This window comes from Camelus ferus, chromosome 1, assembly GCF_009834535.1.
Source record: "Camelus ferus isolate YT-003-E chromosome 1, BCGSAC_Cfer_1.0, whole genome shotgun sequence".
NCBI classification, from domain to species: domain Eukaryota; kingdom Metazoa; phylum Chordata; class Mammalia; order Artiodactyla; family Camelidae; genus Camelus; species Camelus ferus.
The window spans coordinates 101027681-101037021 of record NC_045696.1 but is presented as its reverse complement, the minus strand read 5'-3'; the positions used below and the strand labels follow the sequence as shown (position 1 = coordinate 101037021).

Genomic DNA, 9341 nt, shown 5'->3' with positions numbered 1-9341 from the left:
TAAATCTTCAAATGGAAACAAAGCAAGCCTCTTACCTTCAGAAATTATTTCAGAAGATAGAAGTTTTTGCTTATGCCAAGTGCTATTAAGCAAATATGGGGGACAGAAGAGAAAGTTATGGACCTTTGGCTATTCCAGCTTGTGAAATAATGTTTAATGTCACTATCTATCTATCTTTCATCTGTATCTCCTATACTAGTTTCTGCAGCTGCTATAGCAAAACACCATAATCTAGAGACTCAAAACAAGAGAAATTTATTCTCTCACACTTGTATAGACCAAAAGTCTGAATTCATCTTGTCATCAGGCCCATTATCTCTCTGAAAACTCTAGGAGGGAATCCGTTCCTTGACTCTTCCAACTTCTGGTGGCTCTTGGCATTCTTTGGCATTCATTGACTTGTAGTCACATCACTTCAATCTCTCCCTCTTTTAAATCTACTTCTCTGTGTCTGTCTTCTCCTCTGTGTGTCTCTTAACAAACATACTTGTCATTGGACTTAGGGCCCACCTAAATAATCCAAGGTGATTTCTTCATCTCAGAATCTTTAATTGTAACTGCAAAGATCCTTTTTTTCCTCAGCTAGGGTAACATTAACAAATTCTGGGAATTAAAACATGGATATTATCAATCTATCTATCTATCTGTCTATCTATCTATCCATCTCTCTATCTATCCATCCATCCATCTATCTTTCTATTTATCATCTATCATTCATTCATCCATGTATTCATTTCTACATTCACTATATTTGTGTTGGGGCATATGCCATTCTGAAGTTGCTATGAAGCAACTCTAAAGCAAAGGGGCACACGCTCTCATCTAAAATATCTAGGTTTAGCATTGCTTTGAAATTCAGAATGTTTCAGAATTATTGAAAAGAATAAGATACAAACACCCCTTATTGCATAACAAAGGCAGCATGGTCTGTAGATGTATCCCACAGTGAGACACATTCACTTACTGTTGCAAAATTTATGAATATTTGCATTGTTTATAGCTTCATGTCAATTCAGATTAAATACAAATTGATTTCAGGTCAAGTTAAGTTTCTCCACTGAAGGAGTTACAAATAGTAACAAATTAAAACAAAAAAAAATCTTGATTTTCAGAGATTTTTGCATTTCAGAAACATGACTATAGGATTTTGGATTTGTACTTGGCATAGGTCCAAAGTAAGAGAAGCCTCAAAGTTCTTCTCATGACTCCTCTAAAATCCCTATTTTAAAGTGCCTGAAGATACGTAAAATAATGATCTTTTTAAAAAATGGAGTTACATAAAATCTGCCAAAAGCACTGCTGCAAAGTAAGGATAGGAGTTCAGTATGATTGGTAAACTCTTAACTACCTTAACAAACTGACCCAAGTTTAAAAAAGTCTAACATCTCATAAACAACCAAAGTTAATTTTTTCTTCCGTAGAACCCAAAACAAATGTTCCAGATTAGCAGGCTCCCCTTCTTCAAGCCATGAGTGTCTCTGACTCTGAGGTTCCTTCGATCCTGTGGCTCTGACAGCTTCAATATATGCTTCCAAGTTTGCTGTGCTTCTTTGCAGCAGTCCATCCAGCAGAAAGAAGAAGATGGAAAATGTACTTTCCCTTTTGAATCACCTTGGGCAGGAATCAATTAATTACACAGGAATATATAATATCTGTAAACATAAATATATAAGTACACATATATATCTCACTTCACCTTATATTCTCTTGGCAAGATCTAGTCATGTGACCACACCCAGTTGCCAAGGAGGCTGGAACACGTAGTTGCAGACGACTCAGCCCCTTGCCAGCCACAATTCTGTGACTAAGGTTGGGGAGCGTGAATTTTACTGGGAAGTTTGCTGTCTCTGCCCCACTTTCATTCTAGAAGTGGTGTGCGATGAACAAGTGCAACATCAGTGATGCTGCTTCATACATTGCCCTCTGACTGGGGGTACTAGCAGGGATGGCTGGGATACAAAAGTTCCAGCTCTCCCTCTACCTCTAGAATACAGGAGCTGTTTTAAACAAACAATTAAAAAAAATACACTCTCTCTTTCAATCCTGCCATCCATCACACCCTTTCTTTCTATGTCTATCCAGGTGTTACAGGGCCCAAACAAGACCTTTATCCAAAGACTAAGATTAGATAAAGATGAAAAACGTTCCACTACAGTATGTTGATATTAAGAAAGAAATTTTTTTAAAGGTTTACAATAGTTATAATATTTCTAAAATATCTACAAATTTTGATATTTTTATTATAAGCTAATTTGGCTCTTAACAAATGGTAGGTAATAGACTCTAGTTGAAAGCTGGGAAGTAGACAGGTGTCTGATGTCTCCTCTCTAGGCCAAAGTCCCAGAAAAGGGAAAAGGTGTAATATTTTAAATAAATTTAATGGAGAACTTCTGCTCAGGTTCATGTTTAGGATGCAGGGAGGCAAAAAATCACACATAATTACAGCACTGTAACACTACTTTTAATATATTACTCACAAGAGTTTGTCCATGTGTATATATTTTACATGACTATAGTCATAATATTAAGGTTTTTAATCAACCATTTCCCAAGGTTATCTGACACCATTATCCAAAATCCTTTAAGATAGAAACTACATATTAACTATAAATTGAACAAATCATTATCTACTTGGTCTCTAAAAGAAAGAAACAACTTCAGACTTAAATTGTTCATTACATTCAGAGATTTCACTTTCTGGAAGATCCAGACCAACTAGCCACTCTAGAAATAAATTTCTTTTCAGATATCTTGGCCTAATGGTCATTCAGCTTCTGCTTAACATTGATGATAATTGTGAAATCACTGCGAATTTTACTTATTGATTTGTTAGTGATAACACTAAAAATGGTCAATAATGATGTGATATTGGAAATTTTTAATGAAAAAGACTAAAGGAAAGTCATAGATCAAGACTCTAAAGATTTCATGTCAACCTCCTAAAGATCCATTAATTTATCTCTTGGCAAAGTTGTTCCACCAATCACTAAATGGCAATGTCTCATTTTATGTAATGAAATCCTAAATCATTTCATTATTTGTTGAGTAAGTCAAGACACAAGTTATCTTCAGCAGTTAGGAAAACAAATCTTAGCTGTTTGGGAAAACAAGGACTACACCAGTTACTTGAACAGAGAGAACTTAATGAAAGGAGTTGGTCAGAGAAATTTTAGAGGGTTAAAGAGACAAAAATAGAAAAATAAATAACACATGGAGTAACTGCAGAAAGCAAGTACTGATACTTGACCTGTGGGACGAAAAGGAAAGCAGTTTGGTTGTTTAACTCTGGAAGCTTGCACAGTGGTTGCTGAGGACTGAGCAGGGGGTTGCTCTGCTGGTGCCTTTGAGGAGGTGTGTGAAGATGGTTCAGAGCATGGATACTGTAATTGTCTCTGCCTGTTGCAGGAGAGACGCTGACAGGGGCAACGACTAAACACGCAAGAGTACACTCCTCCCTTCTCTCATGCCCCATTCTGTCAATAGCTGACAGGATGCCAGCCCAAGAAGGAGAAATGTAGCTTGCTTAATAACCAGTTCATTGTGTAAGTAATATCATTTGGAAGGTTATAGGTGAGAATAGATAAATAGTAAAATTAAACGTCTGTGCAATTCCACTTGATCTGAAGACTTTTCAGTCTTTAGGACAAAATGAGATAGAATTTACAAAGCCAATTTAGTGAATTTATTCTTGATCCCAACTTGCTCCCTTAATTTTATCAAACCATTAACTTACTCTGGAAACATTCATTCCCTCTATATTTAATAACCTATTAGATTATGTCAAAGATTTATTTTCAGCATACTTACAGAACTTGGAGTTCTAAAATTTTAACATTTGTCATTGTAAAGACCAATAACATTTATCTGTCATCATTACCTTCCAGTTGCCTCATTGCTTTCTCACGGTCACCCTTCTTTGATTCTAAATCAATATTCATTTAGCTTTGACTCTAAGAATTTCTGTTTTTCAGCTTTGTGAAGTTATAGTGAATGATTTTATTCTGCCCTCTAGGTATGTTTTATTTAGCTAAATCCATCAGAGACAACTATAACTTTGTGTTTTTTTATACATTTTCTTTCAAAATATCTTGGCACTCAGTTGATACTGTGTTTACTAGTTTGAACATCTGTTTGAAGATTTCTCCCTCAAGCCAAAAGTAATCTCTTCTGCCTCTGAAATCCCATAAAATTTTATCTGTACCTCTATAATAGTGAAAACATTTTCCAGTCAGACCTAAAATTATCTATTATATATGTTTTTCTCTACTACTCTACTTTTAAATTAAAACAAGTTCTTTTTGCAAGCATTATTATTTGCCAAATAATTTATTACATACAAAGAATGCAAATCTGAATTAAAACAAAGAACTTAGTCCTATGGAACCCAAGACCAGCCAAGAGTGATATGTAAATAAATGATTAAAAGTGTGAGATGAGTGTAATAATAGTAATATATACAAGATACAGAGATGGCAAAAAAGAAAAGGCGGTTTATTTTGCTGGGAGTGGATTGAAGAAAATTCTAGCTGCATCTTGAGTTGACATTTTAATTGGTATCCAAACAGTAGGTGGGGTTGAGCAAAGAATGACATTTCATGTAGACAGCATGGCATGAGTAAAAAATACAGAGATATGAAAGCTCAAGGCATACTGGAGGAATGGCAAGGAGTTCAGAAAAGCGTAAGATGATATATAAATGGGGATTCAGTAAAAGAGATACAGGAAGTGTCCAGGTCATGGAGGTGCTTGGATGCAATGCAAAAACGTTTTGTGCTCCATTCAGTAGGAAGTTCAGAATTAACAATAAATTTTACTTAAAAGAGATTACTTAGGGTCTGGTGGATTGGACCAAAGATCAACTGAAAGACTTTAAGAAATAGGTTGAAGAAACGTAACCTAATCAGATGCTCTTATTTGAGACTTTGCATTTTGAGGAAAAGACACAGAGAAACCCAGAACACTGTAATTAAATCCAGCAGCGAATGCCCCACTGCCTGTTGGCAGCAATCTCAAGGCTTCCTAGTGTTTAGGGTCAACGATATTGTGAGGGAAGAAATGATACCCTGACTAATCTATTTCCTGCACTACCCATGGGTGCAATTCCTGCTCTAATCTTAAACTTCCATTCTAATTCTCCAATATTTCCTTTTGTTTTGTGAATTAAATGACCTACTTTCAATACATTTCTCTTTAACTTAGCCAGAATTATTTTCTAGAGAATTCCAATTGGCTTTGTACAGATCTGAAGCTGAGCTACAAGTCGCTTTATGAAAATCTTTAAAAACATAAAAGGTGCTATCAATTTCAAAATAGTCTTACTTTGAAAGTATAAATATGAATGCAATCTCAAGATATTATAAGAACACCTTGTTGAAAGTAATAGTGGGGGGAAAAATAGATTTGGCATGATAATTGCATTTCAGGACTAGAATTACTGATTTAGTGAAATGCATTTTTTCATAAGTCCATATGAGCTATATATTAGTGTGCTTGAATAACATGTTTTATAATTGCAATCTATTGATTTTCATTGATTTTTAAATATTATTACCACTTTTTAATTTTCAAAAGAAAGGAAAGAAGAAAAATAAAATATGCATTACATTAGTATAGGTACGAATGCTTTGAATTTTATAAATCTTCCTGCTATTCTTTCCAATATGTTTTTATGCTTTTATTTTGCTTTTTGTAGTAACTAGTTATTTTATTCTAATTAATATTGATAAAATACTACTATTAATTTGATTGGAACATTCAAAATTATTATACTGATTAAATGTATTCATTTTTAAGAAGGTATAATTTACATACAGTAGAATTCACCTTTTGTAGTTTACACTCCATTGTCTCTGACCTGCGCAGTTTCTGCTGAAAAGTCTCCTATCTGTGATTCTTAGCTTTGTCCTCCTTATGTTCTGTGTCTATTTTTCTAGTTGCCTTCAAACGTTATGTTTTAGTATTTGGTCTTTAGCAGCTTCAACATTATGTGTCCAGGTGTATGTGTGTATGTGTATATGTGTGTGTAGGTGTGTGTGGTTTTTGCATTTTGCACCTATTCTGTTTAAAGTTCTCTAAGCTTCTTGGATCTTTGATGCATTGTCTTACATTATCTTTAGAAAATCATCAACCACTATTTCTTTAAAAATTTTTTTCTCTGTCATACTTTCTCTTCTTCTTGCATTCCAACTATCTATTTATTAGATTGTTTGATATTTTCCCATAGACCCTGGATGGACTGTTTTTATTTTTGTTTTAATTTTTTGCCTGTGTCTTTTTTAGTTTGGGTAATTTCTATTGATTTATCCTTAAGGCTACTGATTCTTTCTTTGGTTTTATCAAGTCTATTTATGTGACCATTATGGAATTCTTCTGTTAGCATGTTTTTCATGTCTAACATTTTAATTTGATTCTTAGTTTCCATCTCTCTGCTAAAATTCACCATCTATTTCTGCATGATGTTGATATTTTCCACTTGTACCTTTAAGATATTAATTATAATTATTTTAAATTCCCTATCTGATATTTACAATCTCTGAATTATATCTGAAACTCATTTTATTACCTCTTGACAGTGATTTATTTTTTGCATCTCATAATTTTTAGTTAAAACCTAAATATGTTGCATAATAGAGACTGAGGTATTTATTATTTATACTTAAAAATGGACACGTCTTTTCTTTTGCTTGGTTTTAATGTGAAGGACTGACTCAGTTTTGTTAGGAGTGGCTCTGGCTTTGGGCTTTGTTCTTTCCTGTGTTTAATTTCACTGTACTACATATCTGAAATTCCTGTGGGGTTAGCATGTGAGCTAGTTTGCTGGAGAGTTTTTCCTCAGTGTCTGTTTCACCCTCAGTCACAGGTCTTATCTTCGTGCCTGCAGCTCAGAAAGGTTCTTGCTCTACATTCTTGCCTGCCACCGGGCATACACTGCTGTTACCCAAGACTTGCTAACCAGTTTGTGTGGGGCAGAGGGCTGGGAAGGGGTGTCATCTCTTGTTCTTAGGTAGGTGCTGTGCTGCTGGGTCCCATGAGAGAGACCCTTTTAGAAAAGTTGTAAACCCCATAATAGTCTATGATAGTCTCAGGACATTTTCCTGAAAGTCACATAAGAAAAAGTTATTTTTTCCTCTTTTCTTCCCCTATGAGCAATTGATTCTCACTTGTGCCCTGAGGGTGATAGATTTTTCTGTTCTTGTCCGAAGACGTAAGCCTTTTGTCTAGAACAGGTGATAGGGAAGAAAGATCCAAATGAGGATTTTGTGCCTTTTCCATAGTGGCTGCTGTCCCCCTGCCCCAAGCCTGCACTCCCGGGAAGTTTTCTAGTATTTTCCTTCCCCAGCCCTTCTCATGAATAGTTAGTGAGGTCTTTGGAAAAGAATCTGTAAGGGGCTGTGGATTCCCTTATATTTGTAACTCCTAAGTGTTTCAGATCCTTAAACTAGCCCACATGTGGTTGTTAGCAATTTGTTAAAAATCTTAGCTACATTATTTTTGTCAATTTGTGCGGTATCAAGTGTCTTCCCCAGGCAGGCAAGTTCTCAAGGTCCTTTCTCCTTGTCTTTCCTTTGGTTTCAAATTAGTGATTGCCCTGTGGTTGCTTTAATTTTTATTGTGGAAAGAAAAAAAGGAAAGCTTGAGAAAGGGCAGGGTTGATGGAATAGTCTGAGAGGTGGGATATGGTGTGGGTTCAGTAACAACAATGGAAGGGTAGACTGTAGAAAACAACTAACATGTTCTGCCTCTGTGGCTTTTCCGTCAAGTAGAAGCAAATATATGACTATAGGAAGTCACTGTGAAAAGAAGAAAGAAGATTGAGATTTAGAAAAAAAATAAAACTCCCTAACCCATTCACTTAGTCCAATTAATATTGAGATTTAGAAAAAAAATAAAACTCCCTAACCCATTCACTTAGTCCAGTTAACCAGGAACTTTAAAAAAAGAAAAAAAGAAAAATAAGAAGGAGGGTGTGATAAGTGGCAGAAGCACAATGAAGAGATTATGGAAGGGATGTACATGGTGAATGTGAGCATGGCATCAAAGCGGGAAGGCAAAGATGAGGTTTGCTATCTCATCCTCCACTTTTTACTCACTGGTAGGCCTGGGAGAGGATGTCTTCAAGGTCCTACTCAGGATAGAAGTGGTTGATGATGAATGATGTGATAATTGCTGGTACTGGACCTTGATTTGGTTGAACTGTGTCCCCACAAAGCTCCCTGGCATCATCTTCTCCCAATAATTAGCCCTCAGTTGTTGTACAGCATCCCCCTTCCTTCCATATGCTTCTGTATACAGAAAGGTTTTTTGCCCCCCATGATTATTCCATCAGAAACAGCAACTTACAGAGCAGTGCTCTGTACTATGTTTCAAGTGATATTTTGCTTGAGTCTTGAGGGAAAGGAGAGACAAGATTTAACTAATCCAGTAAACTAAAATACCATTAAAGCACAATAAGTGGGATCCAAAAATTGAATCATGTAAAATTAAAATTACACTACTGAGAATTTCAATGACAATATTTTCTAGTCTTTTTTTTTTATTGTCACAAAACAGAAAAAAAAAATGCAAAACAAGGAATGATATATTGCAGACAAGTAAATAAACTTCGAACTGAGAAAGTCCTAAAGGATCAGGAGGGATTTACCTTCTAACAGAATCTCTCTCCATGATGAAAGAGAAACTTTAACCTATTTATCTTCCCTTGAGAATGTTGGACTGAAAGACTAGAGCCAAGTGTCAATCATTATGGGGGGAGGGTATAGCTCAGTGGTAGAGTGCCTGCCTGACATGCATGAGGTCCTGGGTTCAATCCCCAGTACTTCCACTAAAAATAATTAAATAAACCTAATTACACCCCCCTGAAAAAAACCCAAACAATCATTCCAATTTGCATTCTCCTAGCATTTTAATGTAAGCATTCAGTTAATTTTATATACAAACATTGGGCATCAGTATAAAATTATCACCAATTTATTTTCTTAGAACAATACTCTAAAGTGGAACAAACCCTAGGGTTCCTTTTCTTTTTTCTGAGAAAACATAATGACAATATGCAATAGGAAACCCCTCAAACATTGCTGAGGGAGTGGGCTGATAAAGCAAAGCTGAAAATATCAGTAAAAGAAAGTGAAGAATTCCTTGTGCTGATAATACTGGATTTGTAATTTGAGCACATTGATCTTTTCTCTTAAATAAAATACTTAAAGACCCTCATTAGTTATTGTCTACAGTGTTAGAACCAGTTTCAGTTTTCCTGCAGGATTTAAAAATACAGTAACTATATTTCTGTAAAGAATATCTAATTACACGTCTGAAAACGTGTTCAGTGCTAAGACAGAATATTT

The 9341-nt window shown here is 35.3% G+C and overlaps 1 non-coding gene across 1 annotated transcript; it reads left to right on the top strand.

Moving 5' to 3' along the window:
• The first annotated feature begins 8749 nt into the window (after positions 1–8749).
• Positions 8750–8821, top strand: TRNAV-GAC. The gene has a single exon. It is a non-coding gene; the product is annotated as a tRNA-Val (tRNA).
• The last annotated feature ends 520 nt before the right edge of the window (positions 8822–9341 follow it).